Raw genomic sequence first — 20,626 nt, 5'->3', positions numbered from 1 at the left:
TGTAAGCCATTTCTCCAATAAAAGGGATTTTTTAGGCACCCCCGAAAAAACACATAAAACACCACTAGTGCTAGAAGAATATTATACGAGCTTGAAGACAGAATTGGGCAAATTCATTTGCAGTTGAAACTGAAGTTTGGTACTTATTCAGATATTATATGCACTGCCAATTTTTAGGTGAGATTCTGAAGGAACGCAGAGACAAAATGGACTTAAAGTTTTGTCAGAAGTGGGATTTGAACCCACGCCTTCAGGAGAGACTGCGGCCTTAACGCAGCGCCTTAGACCACTCGGCCATCCTGACCACATGTTGCTTGTTCATCTACATAGTGAGAAAGATAGTGTGAACAAAAAAACACACATCTTAGGCCATGAGTTGCTATAGCAAGAAAAAAACTCACTGCACTTTTCCAAAAAGACAACCATATAAGCCCATGTGAGGGAAATGATCTGATTTTCTCCCTCAAGAAAAAAGAAGATTAAACACAAGTTTGTCAGAAGTGGGATTTGAACCCACGCCTCCAGAAGAGACTGCGACCTGAACGCAGCGCCTTAGACCACTCGGCCATCCTGACTTGCATTTGCAGCACCTTCCACAAGCCAGACAGCCATGCAAGTGGGGTACCGAAAAGGCATGCCCTCAATTTATTTATCCCATTATAAGCATTTCCAACAGATCTTTGAACAATCCATACAGAGCAGTACCTATGAAGAACTCTTTAGACCTTTAATGAGTACAAAGAGAAAGTGCTATTCACCAGCCACTTGAACGGCCCAAAGCTGCTTTGAAATTGAGTCAGTAGCCACATCTTGGCTGACTAAAGCAAATTCAACAAGGGATCTCAATGTCACAACATAGGGTGGAATTCGCAAATCTAAGCAGCCCCTGATCACTGCCCTGAGGAAATTGCTGTAAGTGTGCTGGAGTCCAGCTGTCTACCAGGTGTTTGGCATTCTTCCAAATTTGTATGGCCTGTCTGGCCAGGGAATACAAGAGAATGACTCTTCTAGAATAAGCTCTTACATGGGTCATAAGCTGATTTGGTAAGGATTGCACTTTATCAGCAAGACTATGTACAACAGAAATATATGAGAAACCCAAGCTCTCTTGACTAGACGAGGACAGAATAACGTCCCAGGTGAAGACGAACAGAAGCAACTTCCATCAGATGTTATCCTGATGAAGAAGATTATATCTCCAAAAGTCATTTCAGAAGTGGGATTCAAACCCACGCCTCCAGAGGAACCTGCGGCCTAAACACAGCGCCTTAGACCACTCGGCCATCCTGACAGTGAAGAGTCCTAAGAAATGTATAAAAGTCACTCAGAAATTTCTGCGTCCATGCAAGCTTGAAATAATTTCAACCTTCAAACACAAGGTGCAACTTTTTGCACAGGACAATAAACACAGAAGATCACATATGAAAGCATTTCATTTCACAGGTGTACTGTTTTTATGCTTTTAGAATAACTTATACCTCTCACCAGCTATTTAGGGTTCTGTATCCTACTCACAAAATTACCTTGCCTGCGACCTTTCTCTCTATACACAAACAACTACTGCTCAGGAAGTAGGAAGGCAGAAGGTGGGGCAGTTTACGCAAATTTATGCTGTCAATGTGCCTTGCACATTCATGCAGAATTTCTAGATCCTTGCTGGAAACAAGAGAGCAGGCCTTGTTTCAGATCAACTGTCCCTAGCAAGGAACGTCTGAGCACATCCATTCTTTTGCTCTCTAGCCCCTGGCTTGGGACTCACCCTCACTGGCTGAGGAGTGAAGTTCTGCATACCAACGTTGCATAGAAGGTATGTTTGTGATTGGTTTGAGATGGGTGGGAGGTCAAGAGCAGGGAAAAGCAAGTCACCTTCACTTCTAGTCTCCTCTTCTATGCCTACCTGCCGTTCACTCACTCTGTCTTTGTTTCATTCTCTCCTTCCTCAACACCCCATCTCACTCACTGGCTCTATCATTTGTGCTCTTTCCCCTTGCTCTTCATTTCATAGTGGAAACATCTCTTGAATGGATCATTAGAAAATGAGGTTACATAAAATTAAAAATCTACTTATTGGAAACCAAAAATATCACAAGACTGAATGTAAGCCATTTCTCCAATAAAAGGGATTTTTTAGGCACCCCCGAAAAAACACATAAAACACCACTAGTGCTAGAAGAATATTATAAGAGCTTGAAGACAGAATTGGGCAAATTCATTTGCAGTTGAAACTGAAGTTTGGTACTTATTCAGATATTATATGCACTGCCAATTTTTAGCTGAGATTCTGAAGGAACGCAGAGACAAAATGGACTTAAAGTTTTGTCAGAAGTGGGATTTGAACCCACGCCTTCAGGAGAGACTGCGGCCTTAACGCAGCGCCTTAGACCACTCGGCCATCCTGACCACACGTTGCTTGTCCATCTACATAGTGAGAAAGATAGTGTGAACAAAAAAAACACACATCTTAGGCCATAAGTGGCTATAGCAAGAAAAAAACTCACTGCACTTTTCCAAAAAGACAACCATATAAGCCCATGTGAGGGAAATGATCTGATTTTCTCCCTCAAGAAAAAAGAAGATTAAACACAGGTTTGTCAGAAGTGGGATTTGAACCCACGCCTCCAGAAGAGACTGCGACCTGAACGCAGCGCCTTAGACCACTCGGCCATCCTGACTTGCATTTGCAGCACCTTCCACAAGCCAGACAGCCATGCAAGTGGGGTACCGAAAAGGCATGCCCTCAATTTATTTATCCCATTATAAGCATTTCCAACAGATCTTTGAACAATCCATACAGAGCAGTACCTATGAAGAACTCTTTAGACCTTTAAAGCGTACAAAGAGAAAGTGCTATTCACCAGCCACTTGAACGGCCCAAAGCTGCTTTGAAATTGAGTCAACAGCCACATCTTGGCTGACTAAAGCAAATTCAACAAGGGATCTCAATGTCACAACATAGGGTGGAATTCGCAAATCTAAGCAGCCCCTGATCACAGCCCTGAGGAAATTGCTGTAAGTGTGCTGGAGTCCAGCTGTCTACCAGGTGTTTGGCATTCTTCCAAATTTGTATGGCCTGTCTGGCCAGGGAATACAAGAGAATGACTCTTCTAGAATAAGCTCTTACATGGGTCATAAGCTGATTTGGTAAGGATTGCACTTTATCAGCAAGACTATGTACAACAGAAATATATGAGAAACCCAAGCTCTCTTGACTAGACGAGGACAGAATAACGTCCCAGGTGAAGACGAACAGAAGCAACTTCCATCAGATGTTATCCTGATGAAGAAGATTATATCTCCAAAAGTCATGTCAGAAGTGGGATTCGAACCCACGCCTCCAGAGGAGACTGCGGCCTAAACACAGCGCCTTAGACCACTCGGCCATCCTGACAGTGAAGATTCCTAAGAAATGTATAAAAGTCACTCAGAAATTTCTGCGTCCATGCAAGCTTGAAATAATTTCAACCTTCAAACACAAGGTGCAACTTTTTGCACAGGACAATAAACACAGAAGATCACATATGAAAGCATTTCATTTCACAGGTGTACTGTTTTTATGCTTTTAGAATAACTTATACCTCTCACCAGCTATTTAGGGTTCTGTATCCTACTCACAAAATTATCTTGCCTGCGACCTCTCTCTTTATACACAAACAACTACTGCTGAGGAAGTAGGAAGGCAGAAGGTGGGGCAGTTTACGCAAATTTATGCTGTCAATGTGCCTTGCAGATTCATGCAGAATTTCTAGATCCTTGCTGGAAACAAGAGAGCAGGCCTTGTTTCAGATCAACTGTCCCTAGCAAGGAACGTCTGAGCACATCCATTCTTTTGCTCTCTAGCCCCTGGCTTGGGACTCACCCTCACTGGCTGAGGAGTGAAGTTCTGCATACCAACGTTGCATAGAAGGTATGTTTGTGATTGGTTTGAGATGGGTGGGAGGTCAAGAGCAGGGAAAAGCAAGTCACCTTCACTTCTAGTCTCCTCTTCTATGCCTACCTGCCGTTCACTCACTCTGTCTTTGTTTCATTCTCTCCTTCCTCAACACCCCATCTCACTCACTGGCTCTATCATTTGTGCTCTTTCCCCTTGCTCTTCATTTCATAGTGGAAACATCTCTTGAATGGATCATTAGAAAATGAGGTTACATAAAATTAAAAATCTACTTATTGGAAACCAAAAATATCACAAGACTGAATGTAAGCCATTTCTCCAATAAAAGGGATTTTTTAGGCACCCCCGAAAAAACACATAAAACACCACTAGTGCTAGAAGAATATTATACGAGCTTGAAGACAGAATTGGGCAAATTCATTTGCAGTTGAAACTGAAGTTTGGTACTTATTCAGATATTATATGCACTGCCAATTTTTAGGTGAGATTCTGAAGGAACGCAGAGACAAAATGGACTTAAAGTTTTGTCAGAAGTGGGATTTGAACCCACGCCTTCAGGAGAGACTGCGGCCTTAACGCAGCGCCTTAGACCACTCGGCCATCCTGACCACATGTTGCTTGTTCATCTACATAGTGAGAAAGATAGTGTGAACAAAAAAACACACATCTTAGGCCATGAGTTGCTATAGCAAGAAAAAAACTCACTGCACTTTTCCAAAAAGACAACCATATAAGCCCATGTGAGGGAAATGATCTGATTTTCTCCCTCAAGAAAAAAGAAGATTAAACACAAGTTTGTCAGAAGTGGGATTTGAACCCACGCCTCCAGAAGAGACTGCGACCTGAACGCAGCGCCTTAGACCACTCGGCCATCCTGACTTGCATTTGCAGCACCTTCCACAAGCCAGACAGCCATGCAAGTGGGGTACCGAAAAGGCATGCCCTCAATTTATTTATCCCATTATAAGCATTTCCAACAGATCTTTGAACAATCCATACAGAGCAGTACCTATGAAGAACTCTTTAGACCTTTAATGAGTACAAAGAGAAAGTGCTATTCACCAGCCACTTGAACGGCCCAAAGCTGCTTTGAAATTGAGTCAGTAGCCACATCTTGGCTGACTAAAGCAAATTCAACAAGGGATCTCAATGTCACAACATAGGGTGGAATTCGCAAATCTAAGCAGCCCCTGATCACTGCCCTGAGGAAATTGCTGTAAGTGTGCTGGAGTCCAGCTGTCTACCAGGTGTTTGGCATTCTTCCAAATTTGTATGGCCTGTCTGGCCAGGGAATACAAGAGAATGACTCTTCTAGAATAAGCTCTTACATGGGTCATAAGCTGATTTGGTAAGGATTGCACTTTATCAGCAAGACTATGTACAACAGAAATATATGAGAAACCCAAGCTCTCTTGACTAGACGAGGACAGAATAACGTCCCAGGTGAAGACGAACAGAAGCAACTTCCATCAGATGTTATCCTGATGAAGAAGATTATATCTCCAAAAGTCATTTCAGAAGTGGGATTCAAACCCACGCCTCCAGAGGAACCTGCGGCCTAAACACAGCGCCTTAGACCACTCGGCCATCCTGACAGTGAAGAGTCCTAAGAAATGTATAAAAGTCACTCAGAAATTTCTGCGTCCATGCAAGCTTGAAATAATTTCAACCTTCAAACACAAGGTGCAACTTTTTGCACAGGACAATAAACACAGAAGATCACATATGAAAGCATTTCATTTCACAGGTGTACTGTTTTTATGCTTTTAGAATAACTTATACCTCTCACCAGCTATTTAGGGTTCTGTATCCTACTCACAAAATTACCTTGCCTGCGACCTTTCTCTCTATACACAAACAACTACTGCTCAGGAAGTAGGAAGGCAGAAGGTGGGGCAGTTTACGCAAATTTATGCTGTCAATGTGCCTTGCACATTCATGCAGAATTTCTAGATCCTTGCTGGAAACAAGAGAGCAGGCCTTGTTTCAGATCAACTGTCCCTAGCAAGGAACGTCTGAGCACATCCATTCTTTTGCTCTCTAGCCCCTGGCTTGGGACTCACCCTCACTGGCTGAGGAGTGAAGTTCTGCATACCAACGTTGCATAGAAGGTATGTTTGTGATTGGTTTGAGATGGGTGGGAGGTCAAGAGCAGGGAAAAGCAAGTCACCTTCACTTCTAGTCTCCTCTTCTATGCCTACCTGCCGTTCACTCACTCTGTCTTTGTTTCATTCTCTCCTTCCTCAACACCCCATCTCACTCACTGGCTCTATCATTTGTGCTCTTTCCCCTTGCTCTTCATTTCATAGTGGAAACATCTCTTGAATGGATCATTAGAAAATGAGGTTACATAAAATTAAAAATCTACTTATTGGAAACCAAAAATATCACAAGACTGAATGTAAGCCATTTCTCCAATAAAAGGGATTTTTTAGGCACCCCCGAAAAAACACATAAAACACCACTAGTGCTAGAAGAATATTATAAGAGCTTGAAGACAGAATTGGGCAAATTCATTTGCAGTTGAAACTGAAGTTTGGTACTTATTCAGATATTATATGCACTGCCAATTTTTAGCTGAGATTCTGAAGGAACGCAGAGACAAAATGGACTTAAAGTTTTGTCAGAAGTGGGATTTGAACCCACGCCTTCAGGAGAGACTGCGGCCTTAACGCAGCGCCTTAGACCACTCGGCCATCCTGACCACACGTTGCTTGTCCATCTACATAGTGAGAAAGATAGTGTGAACAAAAAAAACACACATCTTAGGCCATAAGTGGCTATAGCAAGAAAAAAACTCACTGCACTTTTCCAAAAAGACAACCATATAAGCCCATGTGAGGGAAATGATCTGATTTTCTCCCTCAAGAAAAAAGAAGATTAAACACAGGTTTGTCAGAAGTGGGATTTGAACCCACGCCTCCAGAAGAGACTGCGACCTGAACGCAGCGCCTTAGACCACTCGGCCATCCTGACTTGCATTTGCAGCACCTTCCACAAGCCAGACAGCCATGCAAGTGGGGTACCGAAAAGGCATGCCCTCAATTTATTTATCCCATTATAAGCATTTCCAACAGATCTTTGAACAATCCATACAGAGAAGTACCTATGAAGAACTCTTTAGACCTTTAAAGCGTACAAAGAGAAAGTGCTATTCACCAGCCACTTGAACGGCCCAAAGCTGCTTTGAAATTGAGTCAACAGCCACATCTTGGCTGACTAAAGCAAATTCAACAAGGGATCTCAATGTCACAACATAGGGTGGAATTCGCAAATCTAAGCAGCCCCTGATCACAGCCCTGAGGAAATTGCTGTAAGTGTGCTGGAGTCCAGCTGTCTACCAGGTGTTTGGCATTCTTCCAAATTTGTATGGCCTGTCTGGCCAGGGAATACAAGAGAATGACTCTTCTAGAATAAGCTCTTACATGGGTCATAAGCTGATTTGGTAAGGATTGCACTTTATCAGCAAGACTATGTACAACAGAAATATATGAGAAACCCAAGCTCTCTTGACTAGACGAGGACAGAATAACGTCCCAGGTGAAGACGAACAGAAGCAACTTCCATCAGATGTTATCCTGATGAAGAAGATTATATCTCCAAAAGTCATGTCAGAAGTGGGATTCGAACCCACGCCTCCAGAGGAACCTGCGGCCTAAACACAGCGCCTTAGACCACTCGGCCATCCTGACAGTGAAGAGTCCTAAGAAATGTATAAAAGTCACTCAGAAATTTCTGCGTCCATGCAAGCTTGAAATAATTTCAACCTTCAAACACAAGGTGCAACTTTTTGCACAGGACAATAAACACAGAAGATCACATATGAAAGCATTTCATTTCACAGGTGTACTGTTTTTATGCTTTTAGAATAACTTATACCTCTCACCAGCTATTTAGGGTTCTGTATCCTACTCACAAAATTACCTTGCCTGCGACCTTTCTCTCTATACACAAACAACTACTGCTCAGGAAGTAGGAAGGCAGAAGGTGGGGCAGTTTATGCAAATTTATGCTGTCAATGTGCCTTGCACATTCATGCAGAATTTCTAGATCCTTGCTGGAAACAAGAGAGCAGGCCTTGTTTCAGATCAACTGTCCCTAGCAAGGAACGTCTGAGCACATCCATTCTTTTGCTCTCTAGCCCCTGGCTTGGGACTCACCCTCACTGGCTGAGGAGTGAAGTTCTGCATACCAACGTTGCATAGAAGGTATGTTTGTGATTGGTTTGAGATGGGTGGGAGGTCAAGAGCAGGGAAAAGCAAGTCACTTTCACTTCTAGTCTCCTCTTCTATGCCTACCTGCCGTTCACTCACTCTGTCTTTGTTTCATTCTCTCCTTCCTCAACACCCCATCTCACTCACTCGCTCTATCATTTGTGCTCTTTCCCCTTGCTCTTCATTTCATAGTGGAAACATCTCTTGAATGGATCATTAGAAAATGAGGTTACATAAAATTAAAAATCTACTTATTGGAAACCAAAAATATCACAAGACTGAATGTAAGCCATCTCTTCAATAAAAGGGATTTTTTAGGCACCCCCAAAAAACACATAAAACACCACTAGTGCTAGAAGAATATTATAAGAGCTTGAAGACAGAATTGGGCAAATTCATTTGCAGTTGAAACTGAAGTTTGGTACTTATTCAGATATTATATGCACTGCCAATTTTTAGCTGAGATTCTGAAGGAACGCAGAGACAAAATGGACTTAAAGTTTTGTCAGAAGTGGGATTCGAACCCACGCCTCCAGGAGAGACTGCGGCCTTAACGCAGCGCCTTAGACCACTCGGCCATCCTGACCACACGTTGCTTGTCCATCTACATAGTGAGAAAGATAGTGTGAACAAAAAAAACACACATCTTAGGCCATAAGTGGCTATAGCAAGAAAAAAACTCACTGCACTTTTCCAAAAAGACAACCATATAAGCCCATGTGAGGGAAATGATCTGATTTTCTCCCTCAAGAAAAAAGAAGATTAAACACAGGTTTGTCAGAAGTGGGATTTGAACCCACGCCTCCAGAAGAGACTGCGACCTGAACGCAGCGCCTTAGACCACTCGGACATCCTGACTTGCATTTGCAGCACCTTCCACAAGCCAGACAGCCATGCAAGTTTGGTACCGAAAAGGCATGCCCTCAATTTATTTATCCCATTATAAGCATTTCCAACAGATCTTTGAACAATCCATACAGAGCAGTACCTATGAAGAACTCTTTAGACCTTTAAAGCGTACAAAGAGAAAGTGCTATTCACCAGCCACTTGAACGGCCCAAAGCTGCTTTGAAATTGAGTCAACAGCCACATCTTGGCTGACTAAAGCAAATTCAACAAGGGAGCTCAATGTCACAACATAGGGTGGAATACGCAAATCTAAGCAGCCCCTGATCACAGCCCTGAGGACATTGCTGTAAGTGTGCTGGAGTACAGCTGTCTACCAGGTGCTTGGCATTCTTCCAAATTTGCATGGCCTGTCTGGCCAGGGAATACAAGAGCATGACTCTTCTAGATGAGCTCTTACATGGGTCCTAAGCTCATTTGGTAAGGATTGCACTTTATCAGCAAGACTTTGTACAACAGAAATATATGAGAAACCCAAGCTCTCTTGACTAGACGAGGACGGAATAAGGTCACAGGTGAAGAAGAACAGATGCAACTTCCATCAGATGTTATCCTGATGAAGAAGATTATATCTCCAAAAGTCATGTCAGAAGTGGGATTCGAACCCACGCCTCCAGAGGAGACTGCGGCCTAAACACAGCGCCTTAGACCACTCGGCCATCCTGACAGTGAAGAGTCCTAAGAAATGTATAAAAGTCACTCAGAAATTTCTGCGTCCATGCAAGCTTGAAATAATTTCAACCTTCAAACACAAGGTGCAACTTTTTGCACAGGACAATAAACACAGAAGATCACATATGAAAGCATTTCATTTCACAGGTGTACTGTTTTTATGCTTTTAGAATAACTTATACCTCTCACCAGCTATTTAGGGTTCTGTATCCTACTCACAAAATTATCTTGCCTGCGACCTCTCTCTTTATACACAAACAACTACTGCTGAGGAAGTAGGAAGGCAGAAGGTGGGGCAGTTTACACAAATTTATGCTGTCAATGTGCCTTGCAGATTCATGCAGAATTTCTAGATCCTTGCTGGAAACAAGAGAGCAGGCCTTGTTTCAGATCAACTGTCCCTAGCAAGGAACGTCTGAGCACATCCATTCTTTTGCTCTCTAGCCCCTGGCTTGGGACTCACCCTCACTGGCTGAGGAGTGAAGTTCTGCATACCAACGTTGCATAGAAGGTATGTTTGTGATTGGTTTGAGATGGGTGGGAGGTCAAGAACAGGGAAAAGCAAGTCACCTTCACTTCTAGTCTCCTCTTCTATGCCTACCTGCCGTTCACTCACTCTGTCTTTGTTTCATTCTCTCCTTCCTCAACACCCCATCTCACTCACTGGCTCTATCATTTGTGCTCTTTCCCCTTGCTCTTCATTTCATAGTGGAAACATCTCTTGAATGGATCATTAGAAAATGAGGTTACATAAAATTAAAAATCTACTTATTGGAAACCAAAAATATCACAAGACTGAATGTAAGCCATTTCTCCAATAAAAGGGATTTTTTAGGCACCCCCGAAAAAACACATAAAACACCACTAGTGCTAGAAGAATATTATACGAGCTTGAAGACAGAATTGGGCAAATTCATTTGCAGTTGAAACTGAAGTTTGGTACTTATTCAGATATTATATGCACTGCCAATTTTTAGGTGAGATTCTGAAGGAACGCAGAGACAAAATGGACTTAAAGTTTTGTCAGAAGTGGGATTTGAACCCACGCCTTCAGGAGAGACTGCGGCCTTAACGCAGCGCCTTAGACCACTCGGCCATCCTGACCACATGCTGCTTGTTCATCTACATAGTGAGAAAGATAGTGTGAACAAAAAAACACACATCTTAGGCCATGAGTTGCTATAGCAAGAAAAAAACTCACTGCACTTTTCCAAAAAGACAACCATATAAGCCCATGTGAGGGAAATGATCTGATTTTCTCCCTCAAGAAAAAAGAAGATTAAACACAAGTTTGTCAGAAGTGGGATTTGAACCCACGCCTCCAGAAGAGACTGCGACCTGAACGCAGCGCCTTAGACCACTCGGCCATCCTGACTTGCATTTGCAGCACCTTCCACAAGCCAGACAGCCATGCAAGTGGGGTACCGAAAAGGCATGCCCTCAATTTATTTATCCCATTATAAGCATTTCCAACAGATCTTTGAACAATCCATACAGAGCAGTACCTATGAAGAACTCTTTAGACCTTTAATGAGTACAAAGAGAAAGTGCTATTCACCAGCCACTTGAACGGCCCAAAGCTGCTTTGAAATTGAGTCAGTAGCCACATCTTGGCTGACTAAAGCAAACTCAACAAGGGATCTCAATGTCACAACATAGGGTGGAATTCGCAAATCTAAGCAGCCCCTGATCACTGCCCTGAGGAAATTGCTGTAAGTGTGCTGGAGTCCAGCTGTCTACCAGGTGTTTGGCATTCTTCCAAATTTGTATGGCCTGTCTGGCCAGGGAATACAAGAGAATGACTCTTCTAGAATAAGCTCTTACATGGGTCATAAGCTGATTTGGTAAGGATTGCACTTTATCAGCAAGACTATGTACAACAGAAATATATGAGAAACCCAAGCTCTCTTGACTAGACGAGGACAGAATAACGTCCCAGGTGAAGACGAACAGAAGCAACTTCCATCAGATGTTATCCTGATGAAGAAGATTATATCTCCAAAAGTCATTTCAGAAGTGGGATTCGAACCCACGCCTCCAGAGGAAACTGCGGCCTAAACACAGCGCCTTAGACCACTCGGCCATCCTGACAGTGAAGAGTCCTAAGAAATGTATAAAAGTCACTCAGAAATTTCTGCGTCCATGCAAGCTTGAAATAATTTCAACCTTCAAACACAAGGTGCAACTTTTTGCACAGGACAATAAACACAGAAGATCACATATGAAAGCATTTCATTTCACAGGTGTACTGTTTTTATGCTTTTAGAATAACTTATACCTCTCACCAGCTATTTAGGGTTCTGTATCCTACTCACAAAATTACCTTGCCTGCGACCTTTCTCTCTATACACAAACAACTACTGCTCAGGAAGTAGGAAGGCAGAAGGTGGGGCAGTTTATGCAAATTTATGCTGTCAATGTGCCTTGCACATTCATGCAGAATTTCTAGATCCTTGCTGGAAACAAGAGAGCAGGCCTTGTTTCAGATCAACTGTCCCTAGCAAGGAACGTCTGAGCACATCCATTCTTTTGCTCTCTAGCCCCTGGCTTGGGACTCACCCTCACTGGCTGAGGAGTGAAGTTCTGCATACCAACGTTGCATAGAAGGTATGTTTGTGATTGGTTTGAGATGGGTGGGAGGTCAAGAGCAGGGAAAAGCAAGTCACTTTCACTTCTAGTCTCCTCTTCTATGCCTACCTGCCGTTCACTCACTCTGTCTTTGTTTCATTCTCTCCTTCCTCAACACCCCATCTCACTCACTCGCTCTATCATTTGTGCTCTTTCCCCTTGCTCTTCATTTCATAGTGGAAACATCTCTTGAATGGATCATTAGAAAATGAGGTTACATAAAATTAAAAATCTACTTATTGGAAACCAAAAATATCACAAGACTGAATGTAAGCCATCTCTTCAATAAAAGGGATTTTTTAGGCACCCCCCAAAAAACACATAAAACACCACTAGTGCTAGAAGAATATTATAAGAGCTTGAAGACAGAATTGGGCAAATTCATTTGCAGTTGAAACTGAAGTTTGGTACTTATTCAGATATTATATGCACTGCCAATTTTTAGCTGAGATTCTGAAGGAACGCAGAGACAAAATGGACTTAAAGTTTTGTCAGAAGTGGGATTCGAACCCACGCCTCCAGGAGAGACTGCGGCCTTAACGCAGCGCCTTAGACCACTCGGCCATCCTGACCACACGTTGCTTGTCCATCTACATAGTGAGAAAGATAGTGTGAACAAAAAAAACACACATCTTAGGCCATAAGTGGCTATAGCAAGAAAAAAACTCACTGCACTTTTCCAAAAAGACAACCATATAAGCCCATGTGAGGGAAATGATCTGATTTTCTCCCTCAAGAAAAAAGAAGATTAAACACAGGTTTGTCAGAAGTGGGATTTGAACCCACGCCTCCAGAAGAGACTGCGACCTGAACGCAGCACCTTGGACCACTCGGCCATCCTGACTTGCATTTGCGGCACCTTCCACAAGCCAGACAGCCATGCAAGTTTGGTACCGAAAAGGCATGCCCTCAATTTATTTATCCCATTATAAGCATTTCCAACAGATCTTTGAACAATCCATACAGAGCAGTACCTATGAAGAACTCTTTAGACCTTTAAAGCGTACAAAGAGAAAGTGCTATTCACCAGCCACTTGAACGGCCCAAAGCTGCTTTGAAATTGAGTCAACAGCCACATCTTGGCTGACTAAAGCAAATTCAACAAGGGAGCTCAATGTCACAACATAGGGTGGAATACGCAAATCTAAGCAGCCCCTGATCACAGCCCTGAGGACATTGCTGTAAGTGTGCTGGAGTACAGCTGTCTACCAGGTGCTTGGCATTCTTCCAAATTTGCATGGCCTGTCTGGCCAGGGAATACAAGAGCATGACTCTTCTAGATGAGCTCTTACATGGGTCCTAAGCTCATTTGGTAAGGATTGCACTTTATCAGCAAGACTTTGTACAACAGAAATATATGAGAAACCCAAGCTCTCTTGACTAGACGAGGACGGAATAAGGTCACAGGTGAAGAAGAACAGATGCAACTTCCATCAGATGTTATCCTGATGAAGAAGATTATATCTCCAAAAGTCATGTCAGAAGAGGGATTCGAACCCACGCCTCCAAAGGAGACTGCGGCCTAAACACAGCGCCTTAGACCACTCGGCCATCCTGACAGTGAAGAGTCCTAAGAAATGTATAAAAGTCACTCAGAAATTTCTGCGTCCATGCAAGCTTGAAATAATTTCAACCTTCAAACACAAGGTGCAACTTTTTGCACAGGACAATAAACACAGAAGATCACATATGAAAGCATTTCATTTCACAGGTGTACTGTTTTTATGCTTTTAGAATAACTTATACCTCTCACCAGCTATTTAGGGTTCTGTATCCTACTCACAAAATTACCTTGCCTGCGACCTTTCTCTCTATACACAAACAACTACTGCTCAGGAAGTAGGAAGGCAGAAGGTGGGTCAGTTTATGCAAATTCATGCTGTCAATGTGCCTTGCACATTCATGCAGAATTTCTAGATCCTTGCTGGAGACAAGAGAGCAGGCCTTGTTTCAGATCAACTGTCCCTAGCAAGGAACGTCTGAGCACATCCATTCTTTTGCTCTCTAGCCCCTGGCTTGGGACTCACCCTCACTGGCTGAGGAGTGAAGTTCTGCATACCAACGTTGCATAGAAGGTATGTTTGTGATTGGTTTGAGATGGGTGGGAGGTCAAGAGCAGGGAAAAGCAAGTCACTTTCACTTCTAGTCTCCTCTTCTATGCCTACCTGCCGTTCACTCACTCTGTCTTTGTTTCATTCTCTCCTTCCTCAACACCCCATCTCACTCACTCGCTCTATCATTTGTGCTCTTTCCCCTTGCTCTTCATTTCATAGTGGAAACATCTCTTGAATGGATCATTAGAAAATGAGGTTACATAAAATTAAAAATCTACTTATTGGAAACCAAAAATATCACAAGACTGAATGTAAGCCATCTCTTCAATAAAAGGGATTTTTTAGGCACCCCCCAAAAAACACATAAAACACCACTAGTGCTAGAAGAATATTATAAGAGCTTGAAGATAGAATTGGGCAAATTCATTTGCAGTTGAAACTGAAGTTTGGTACTTATTCAGATATTATATGCACTGCCAATTTTTAGCTGAGATTCTGAAGGAACGCAGAGACAAAATGGACTTAAAGTTTTGTCAGAAGTGGGATTCGAACCCACGCCTCCAGGAGAGACTGCAGCCTTAACGCAGCGCCTTAGACCACTCGGCCATCCTGACCACACGTTGCTTGTCCATCTACATAGTGAGAAAGATAGTGTGAACAAAAAAAACACACATCTTAGGCCATAAGTGGCTATAGCAAGAAAAAAACTCACTGCACTTTTCCAAAAAGACAACCATATAAGCCCATGTGAGGGAAATGATCTGATTTTCTCCCTCAAGAAAAAAGAAGATTAAACACAGGTTTGTCAGAAGTGGGATTTGAACCCACGCCTCCAGAAGAGACTGCGACCTGAACGCAGCGCCTTAGACCACTCGGACATCCTGACTTGCATTTGCAGCACCTTCCACAAGCCAGACAGCCATGCAAGTTTGGTACCGAAAAGGCATGCCCTCAATTTATTTATCCCATTATAAGCATTTCCAACAGATCTTTGAACAATCCATACAGAGCAGTACCTATGAAGAACTCTTTAGACCTTTAAAGCGTACAAAGAGAAAGTGCTATTCACCAGCCACTTGAACGGCCCAAAGCTGCTTTGAAATTGAGTCAACAGCCACATCTTGGCTGACTAAAGCAAATTCAACAAGGGAGCTCAATGTCACAACATAGGGTGGAATACGCAAATCTAAGCAGCCCCTGATCACAGCCCTGAGGACATTGCTGTAAGTGTGCTGGAGTACAGCTGTCTACCAGGTGCTTGGCATTCTTCCAAATTTGCATGGCCTGTCTGGCCAGGGAATACAAGAGCATGACTCTTCTAGATGAGCTCTTACATGGGTCCTAAGCTCATTTGGTAAGGATTGCACTTTATCAGCAAGACTTTGTACAACAGAAATATATGAGAAACCCAAGCTCTCTTGACTAGACGAGGACGGAATAAGGTCACAGGTGAAGAAGAACAGATGCAACTTCCATCAGATGTTATCCTGATGAAGAAGATTATATCTCCAAAAGTCATGTCAGAAGTGGGATTCGAACCCACGCCTCCAGAGGAGACTGCGGCCTAAACACAGCGCCTTATACAACTCGGCCATCCTGACATTGAAGAGTCCTAAGAAATGTATAAAAGTCACTCAGAAATTTCTGCGTCCATGCAAGCTTGAAATAATTTCAACCTTCAAACACAAGGTGCAACTTTTTGCACAGGACAATAAACACAGAAGATCACATATGAAAGCATTTCATTTCACAGGTGTACTGTTTTTATGCTTTTAGAATAACTTATACCTCTCACCAGCTATTTAGGGTTCTGTATCCTACTCACAAAATTATCTTGCCTGCGACCTCTCTCTTTATACACAAACAACTACTGCTGAGGAAGTAGGAAGGCAGAAGGTGGGGCAGTTTACGCAAATTTATGCTGTCAATGTGCCTTGCAGATTCATGCAGAATTTCTAGATCCTTGCTGGAAACAAGAGAGCAGGCCTTGTTTCAGATCAACTGTCCCTAGCTAGGAACGTCTGAGCACATCCATTCTTTTGCTCTCTAGCCCCTGGCTTGGGACTCACCCTCACTGGCTGAGGAGTGAAGTTCTGCATACCAACGCTGCATAGAAGGTATGTTTGTGATTGGTTTGAGATGGGTGGGAGGTCAAGAGCAGGGAAAAGCAAGTCACCTTCACTTCTAGTCTCCTCTTCTATGCCTACCTGCCGTTCACTCACTCTGTCTTTGTTTCATTCTCTCCTTCCTCAACACCCCATCTCACTCACTGGCTCTATCATTTGTGCTCTTTCCTCTTGCTCTTCATTTCATAGTGGAAACATCTCTTGAATGGATCATTAGAAAATGAGGTTACATAAAATTAAAAATCTACTTATTGGAAACCAAAAATATCACAAGACTGAATGTAAGCCATTTCTCCAATAAAAGGGATTTTTTAGGCACCCCCGAAAAAACACATAAAACACCACTAGTGCTAGAAGAATATTATACGAGCTTGAAGACAGAATTGGGCAAATTCATTTGCAGTTGAAACTGAAGTTTGGTACTTATTCAGATATTATATGCACTGCCAATTTTTAGGTGAGATTCTGAAGGAACGCAGAGACAAAATGGACTTAAAGTTTTGTCAGAAGTGGGATTTGAACCCACGCCTTCAGGAGAGACTGCGGCCTTAACGCAGCGCCTTAGACCACTCGGCCATCCTGACCACATGTTGCTTGTTCATCTACATAGTGAGAAAGATAGTGTGAACAAAAAAACACACATCTTAGGCCATGAGTTGCTATAGCAAGAAAAAAACTCACTGCACTTTTCCAAAAAGACAACCATATAAGCCCATGTGAGGGAAATGATCTGATTTTCTCCCTCAAGAAAAAAGAAGATTAAACACAAGTTTGTCAGAAGTGGGATTTGAACCCACGCCTCCAGAAGAGACTGCAACCTGAACGCAGCGCCTTAGACCACTCGGCCATCCTGACTTGCATTTGCAGCACCTTCCACAAGCCAGACAGCCATGCAAGTGGGGTACCGAAAAGGCATGCCCTCAATTTATTTATCCCATTATAAGCATTTCCAACAGATCTTTGAACAATCCATACAGAGCAGTACCTATGAAGAACTCTTTAGACCTTTAATGAGTACAAAGAGAAAGTGCTATTCACCAGCCACTTGAACGGCCCAAAGCTGCTTTGAAATTGAGTCAGTAGCCACATCTTGGCTGACTAAAGCAAATTCAACAAGGGATCTCAATGTCACAACATAGGGTGGAATTCGCAAATCTAAGCAGCCCCTGATCACTGCCCTGAGGAAATTGCTGTAAGTGTGCTGGAGTCCAGCTGTCTACCAGGTGTTTGGCATTCTTCCAAATTTGTATGGCCTGTCTGGCCAGGGAATACAAGAGAATGACTCTTCTAGAATAAGCTCTTACATGGGTCATAAGCTGATTTGGTAAGGATTGCACTTTATCAGCAAGACTATGTACAACAGAAATATATGAGAAACCCAAGCTCTCTTGACTAGACGAGGACAGAATAACATCCCAGGTGAAGACGAACAGAAGCAACTTCCATCAGATGTTATCCTGATGAAGAAGATTATATCTCCAAAAGTCACTTCAGAAGTGGGATTCGAACCCACGCCTCCAGAGGAAACTGCGGCCTAAACACAGCGCCTTAGACCACTCGGCCATCCTGACAGTGAAGAGTCCTAAGAAATGTATAAAAGTCACTCAGAAATTTCTGCGTCCATGCAAGCTTGAAATAATTTCAACCTTCAAACACAAGGTGCAACTTTTTGCACAGGACAATAAACACAGAAGATCACATATGAAAGCATTTCATTTCACAGGTGTACTGTTTTTATGCTTTTAGAATAACTTATACCTCTCACCAGCTATTTAGGGTTCTGTATCCTACTCACAAAATTACCTTGCCTGCGACCTTTCTCTCTATACACAAACAACTACTGCTCAGGAAGTAGGAAGGCAGAAGGTGGGGCAGTTTATGCAAATTTATGCTGTCAATGTGCCTTGCACATTCATGCAGAATTTCTAGATCCTTGCTGGAAACAAGAGAGCAGGCCTTGTTTCAGATCAACTGTCCCTAGCAAGGAACGTCTGAGCACATCCATTCTTTTGCTCTCTAGCCCCTGGCTTGGGACTCACCCTCACTGGCTGAGGAGTGAAGTTCTGCATACCAACGTTGCATAGAAGGTATGTTTGTGATTGGTTTGAGATGGGTGGGAGGTCAAGAGCAGGGAAAAGCAAGTCACTTTCACTTCTAGTCTCCTCTTCTATGCCTACCTGCCGTTCACTCACTCTGTCTTTGTTTCATTCTCTCCTTCCTCAACACCCCATCTCACTCACTCGCTCTATCATTTGTGCTCTTTCCCCTTGCTCTTCATTTCATAGTGGAAACATCTCTTGAATGGATCATTAGAAAATGAGGTTACATAAAATTAAAAATCTACTTATTGGAAACCAAAAATATCACAAGACTGAATGTAAGCCATCTCTTCAATAAAAGGGATTTTTTAGGCACCCCCCAAAAAACACATAAAACACCACTAGTGCTAGAAGAATATTATAAGAGCTTGAAGACAGAATTGGGCAAATTCATTTGCAGTTGAAACTGAAGTTTGGTACTTATTCAGATATTATATGCACTGCCAATTTTTAGCTGAGATTCTGAAGGAACGCAGAGACAAAATGGACTTAAAGTTTTGTCAGAAGTGGGATTCGAACCCACGCCTCCAGGAGAGACTGCGGCCTTAACGCAGCGCCTTAGACCACTCGGCCATCCTGACCACACGTTGCTTGTCCATCTACATAGTGAGAAAGATAGTGTGAACAAAAAAAACACACATCTTAGGCCATAAGTGGCTATAGCAAGAAAAAAACTCACTGCACTTTTCCAAAAAGACAACCATATAAGCCCATGTGAGGGAAATGATCTGATTTTCTCCCTCAAGAAAAAAGAAGATTAAACACAGGTTTGTCAGAAGTGGGATTTGAACCCACGCCTCCAGAAGAGACTGCGACCTGAACGCAGCACCTTGGACCACTCGGCCATCCTGACTTGCATTTGCGGCACCTTCCACAAGCCAGACAGCCATGCAAGTTTGGTACCGAAAAGGCATGCCCTCAATTTATTTATCCCATTATAAGCATTTCCAACAGATCTTTGAACAATCCATACAGAGCAGTACCTATGAAGAACTCTTTAGACCTTTAAAGCGTACAAAGAGAAAGTGCTATTCACCAGCCACTTGAACGGCCCAAAGCTGCTTTGAAATTGAGTCAACAGCCACATCTTGGCTGACTAAAGCAAATTCAACAAGGGAGCTCAATGTCACAACATAGGGTGGAATACGCAAATCTAAGCAGCCCCTGATCACAGCCCTGAGGACATTGCTGTAAGTGTGCTGGAGTACAGCTGTCTACCAGGTGCTTGGCATTCTTCCAAATTTGCATGGCCTGTCTGGCCAGGGAATACAAGAGCATGACTCTTCTAGATGAGCTCTTACATGGGTCCTAAGCTCATTTGGTAAGGATTGCACTTTATCAGCAAGACTTTGTACAACAGAAATATATGAGAAACCCAAGCTCTCTTGACTAGACGAGGACGGAATAAGGTCACAGGTGAAGAAGAACAGATGCAACTTCCATCAGATGTTATCCTGATGAAGAAGATTATATCTCCAAAAGTCATGTCAGAAGAGGGATTCGAACCCACGCCTCCAAAGGAGACTGCGGCCTAAACACAGCGCCTTAGACCACTCGGCCATCCTGACAGTGATGAGTCCTAAGAAATGTATAAAAGTCACTCAGAAATTTCTGCGTCCATGCAAGCTTGAAATAATTTCAACCTTCAAACACAAGGTGCAACTTTTTGCACAGGACAATAAACACAGAAGATCACATATGAAAGCATTTCATTTCACAGGTGTACTGTTTTTATGCTTTTAGAATAACTTATACCTCTCACCAGCTATTTAGGGTTCTGTATCCTACTCACAAAATTACCTTGCCTGCGACCTTTCTCTCTATACACAAACAACTACTGCTCAGGAAGTAGGAAGGCAGAAGGTGGGTCAGTTTATGCAAATTCATGCTGTCAATGTGCCTTGCACATTCATGCAGAATTTCTAGATCCTTGCTGGAGACAAGAGAGCAGGCCTTGTTTCAGATCAACTGTCCCTAGCAAGGAACGTCTGAGCACATCCATTCTTTTGCTCTCTAGCCCCTGGCTTGGGACTCACCC

At 42.9% G+C, this 20,626-nt stretch overlaps 28 non-coding genes across 28 annotated transcripts; all 28 read right to left on the bottom strand.

Annotated features, from left to right (window-relative positions):
* Positions 1-221: 221 nt before the first annotated feature.
* Positions 222-304, bottom strand: TRNAL-AAG (transfer RNA leucine (anticodon AAG)). Its single transcript has one exon. It is a non-coding gene; the product is annotated as a tRNA-Leu (tRNA).
* Positions 305-492: 188 nt separating this feature from the next.
* Positions 493-575, bottom strand: TRNAL-CAG (transfer RNA leucine (anticodon CAG)). Its single transcript has one exon. It is a non-coding gene; the product is annotated as a tRNA-Leu (tRNA).
* A 1,742-nt stretch (positions 576-2,317) lies between these two features.
* TRNAL-AAG (transfer RNA leucine (anticodon AAG)) lies at positions 2,318-2,400 on the bottom strand. The gene has a single exon. It is a non-coding gene; the product is annotated as a tRNA-Leu (tRNA).
* A 189-nt stretch (positions 2,401-2,589) lies between these two features.
* On the bottom strand, positions 2,590-2,672 carry TRNAL-CAG (transfer RNA leucine (anticodon CAG)). Its single transcript has one exon. It is a non-coding gene; the product is annotated as a tRNA-Leu (tRNA).
* Positions 2,673-3,305: 633 nt separating this feature from the next.
* On the bottom strand, positions 3,306-3,388 carry TRNAL-UAG (transfer RNA leucine (anticodon UAG)). The gene has a single exon. It is a non-coding gene; the product is annotated as a tRNA-Leu (tRNA).
* Positions 3,389-4,414: 1,026 nt separating this feature from the next.
* Positions 4,415-4,497, bottom strand: TRNAL-AAG (transfer RNA leucine (anticodon AAG)). The gene has a single exon. It is a non-coding gene; the product is annotated as a tRNA-Leu (tRNA).
* A 188-nt stretch (positions 4,498-4,685) lies between these two features.
* On the bottom strand, positions 4,686-4,768 carry TRNAL-CAG (transfer RNA leucine (anticodon CAG)). Its single transcript has one exon. It is a non-coding gene; the product is annotated as a tRNA-Leu (tRNA).
* A 1,742-nt stretch (positions 4,769-6,510) lies between these two features.
* On the bottom strand, positions 6,511-6,593 carry TRNAL-AAG (transfer RNA leucine (anticodon AAG)). The gene has a single exon. It is a non-coding gene; the product is annotated as a tRNA-Leu (tRNA).
* A 189-nt stretch (positions 6,594-6,782) lies between these two features.
* Positions 6,783-6,865, bottom strand: TRNAL-CAG (transfer RNA leucine (anticodon CAG)). The gene has a single exon. It is a non-coding gene; the product is annotated as a tRNA-Leu (tRNA).
* A 633-nt stretch (positions 6,866-7,498) lies between these two features.
* TRNAL-UAG (transfer RNA leucine (anticodon UAG)) lies at positions 7,499-7,581 on the bottom strand. Its single transcript has one exon. It is a non-coding gene; the product is annotated as a tRNA-Leu (tRNA).
* Positions 7,582-8,606: 1,025 nt separating this feature from the next.
* TRNAL-AAG (transfer RNA leucine (anticodon AAG)) lies at positions 8,607-8,689 on the bottom strand. The gene has a single exon. It is a non-coding gene; the product is annotated as a tRNA-Leu (tRNA).
* A 189-nt stretch (positions 8,690-8,878) lies between these two features.
* Positions 8,879-8,961, bottom strand: TRNAL-CAG (transfer RNA leucine (anticodon CAG)). The gene has a single exon. It is a non-coding gene; the product is annotated as a tRNA-Leu (tRNA).
* A 632-nt stretch (positions 8,962-9,593) lies between these two features.
* TRNAL-UAG (transfer RNA leucine (anticodon UAG)) lies at positions 9,594-9,676 on the bottom strand. The gene has a single exon. It is a non-coding gene; the product is annotated as a tRNA-Leu (tRNA).
* A 1,026-nt stretch (positions 9,677-10,702) lies between these two features.
* On the bottom strand, positions 10,703-10,785 carry TRNAL-AAG (transfer RNA leucine (anticodon AAG)). Its single transcript has one exon. It is a non-coding gene; the product is annotated as a tRNA-Leu (tRNA).
* A 188-nt stretch (positions 10,786-10,973) lies between these two features.
* TRNAL-CAG (transfer RNA leucine (anticodon CAG)) lies at positions 10,974-11,056 on the bottom strand. Its single transcript has one exon. It is a non-coding gene; the product is annotated as a tRNA-Leu (tRNA).
* A 633-nt stretch (positions 11,057-11,689) lies between these two features.
* TRNAL-UAG (transfer RNA leucine (anticodon UAG)) lies at positions 11,690-11,772 on the bottom strand. Its single transcript has one exon. It is a non-coding gene; the product is annotated as a tRNA-Leu (tRNA).
* A 1,026-nt stretch (positions 11,773-12,798) lies between these two features.
* Positions 12,799-12,881, bottom strand: TRNAL-AAG (transfer RNA leucine (anticodon AAG)). The gene has a single exon. It is a non-coding gene; the product is annotated as a tRNA-Leu (tRNA).
* Positions 12,882-13,070: 189 nt separating this feature from the next.
* On the bottom strand, positions 13,071-13,153 carry TRNAL-CAG (transfer RNA leucine (anticodon CAG)). The gene has a single exon. It is a non-coding gene; the product is annotated as a tRNA-Leu (tRNA).
* Positions 13,154-13,785: 632 nt separating this feature from the next.
* On the bottom strand, positions 13,786-13,868 carry TRNAL-UAG (transfer RNA leucine (anticodon UAG)). Its single transcript has one exon. It is a non-coding gene; the product is annotated as a tRNA-Leu (tRNA).
* Positions 13,869-14,894: 1,026 nt separating this feature from the next.
* On the bottom strand, positions 14,895-14,977 carry TRNAL-AAG (transfer RNA leucine (anticodon AAG)). Its single transcript has one exon. It is a non-coding gene; the product is annotated as a tRNA-Leu (tRNA).
* A 189-nt stretch (positions 14,978-15,166) lies between these two features.
* Positions 15,167-15,249, bottom strand: TRNAL-CAG (transfer RNA leucine (anticodon CAG)). The gene has a single exon. It is a non-coding gene; the product is annotated as a tRNA-Leu (tRNA).
* A 632-nt stretch (positions 15,250-15,881) lies between these two features.
* Positions 15,882-15,964, bottom strand: TRNAL-UAG (transfer RNA leucine (anticodon UAG)). Its single transcript has one exon. It is a non-coding gene; the product is annotated as a tRNA-Leu (tRNA).
* A 1,026-nt stretch (positions 15,965-16,990) lies between these two features.
* TRNAL-AAG (transfer RNA leucine (anticodon AAG)) lies at positions 16,991-17,073 on the bottom strand. Its single transcript has one exon. It is a non-coding gene; the product is annotated as a tRNA-Leu (tRNA).
* Positions 17,074-17,261: 188 nt separating this feature from the next.
* Positions 17,262-17,344, bottom strand: TRNAL-CAG (transfer RNA leucine (anticodon CAG)). Its single transcript has one exon. It is a non-coding gene; the product is annotated as a tRNA-Leu (tRNA).
* Positions 17,345-17,972: 628 nt separating this feature from the next.
* Positions 17,973-18,060, bottom strand: TRNAL-UAG (transfer RNA leucine (anticodon UAG)). Its single transcript has one exon. It is a non-coding gene; the product is annotated as a tRNA-Leu (tRNA).
* Positions 18,061-19,086: 1,026 nt separating this feature from the next.
* On the bottom strand, positions 19,087-19,169 carry TRNAL-AAG (transfer RNA leucine (anticodon AAG)). Its single transcript has one exon. It is a non-coding gene; the product is annotated as a tRNA-Leu (tRNA).
* A 189-nt stretch (positions 19,170-19,358) lies between these two features.
* TRNAL-CAG (transfer RNA leucine (anticodon CAG)) lies at positions 19,359-19,441 on the bottom strand. Its single transcript has one exon. It is a non-coding gene; the product is annotated as a tRNA-Leu (tRNA).
* Positions 19,442-20,073: 632 nt separating this feature from the next.
* TRNAL-UAG (transfer RNA leucine (anticodon UAG)) lies at positions 20,074-20,156 on the bottom strand. Its single transcript has one exon. It is a non-coding gene; the product is annotated as a tRNA-Leu (tRNA).
* Positions 20,157-20,626: the final 470 nt, after the last annotated feature.

This window comes from Lissotriton helveticus, chromosome 8 (genome assembly GCF_964261635.1).
Source record: "Lissotriton helveticus chromosome 8, aLisHel1.1, whole genome shotgun sequence".
In the NCBI taxonomy this organism is placed as follows: domain Eukaryota; kingdom Metazoa; phylum Chordata; class Amphibia; order Caudata; family Salamandridae; genus Lissotriton; species Lissotriton helveticus.
The sequence above is the reverse complement of the archived record's forward strand: the minus strand, read 5'-3'. Positions and strand labels throughout refer to the sequence as shown.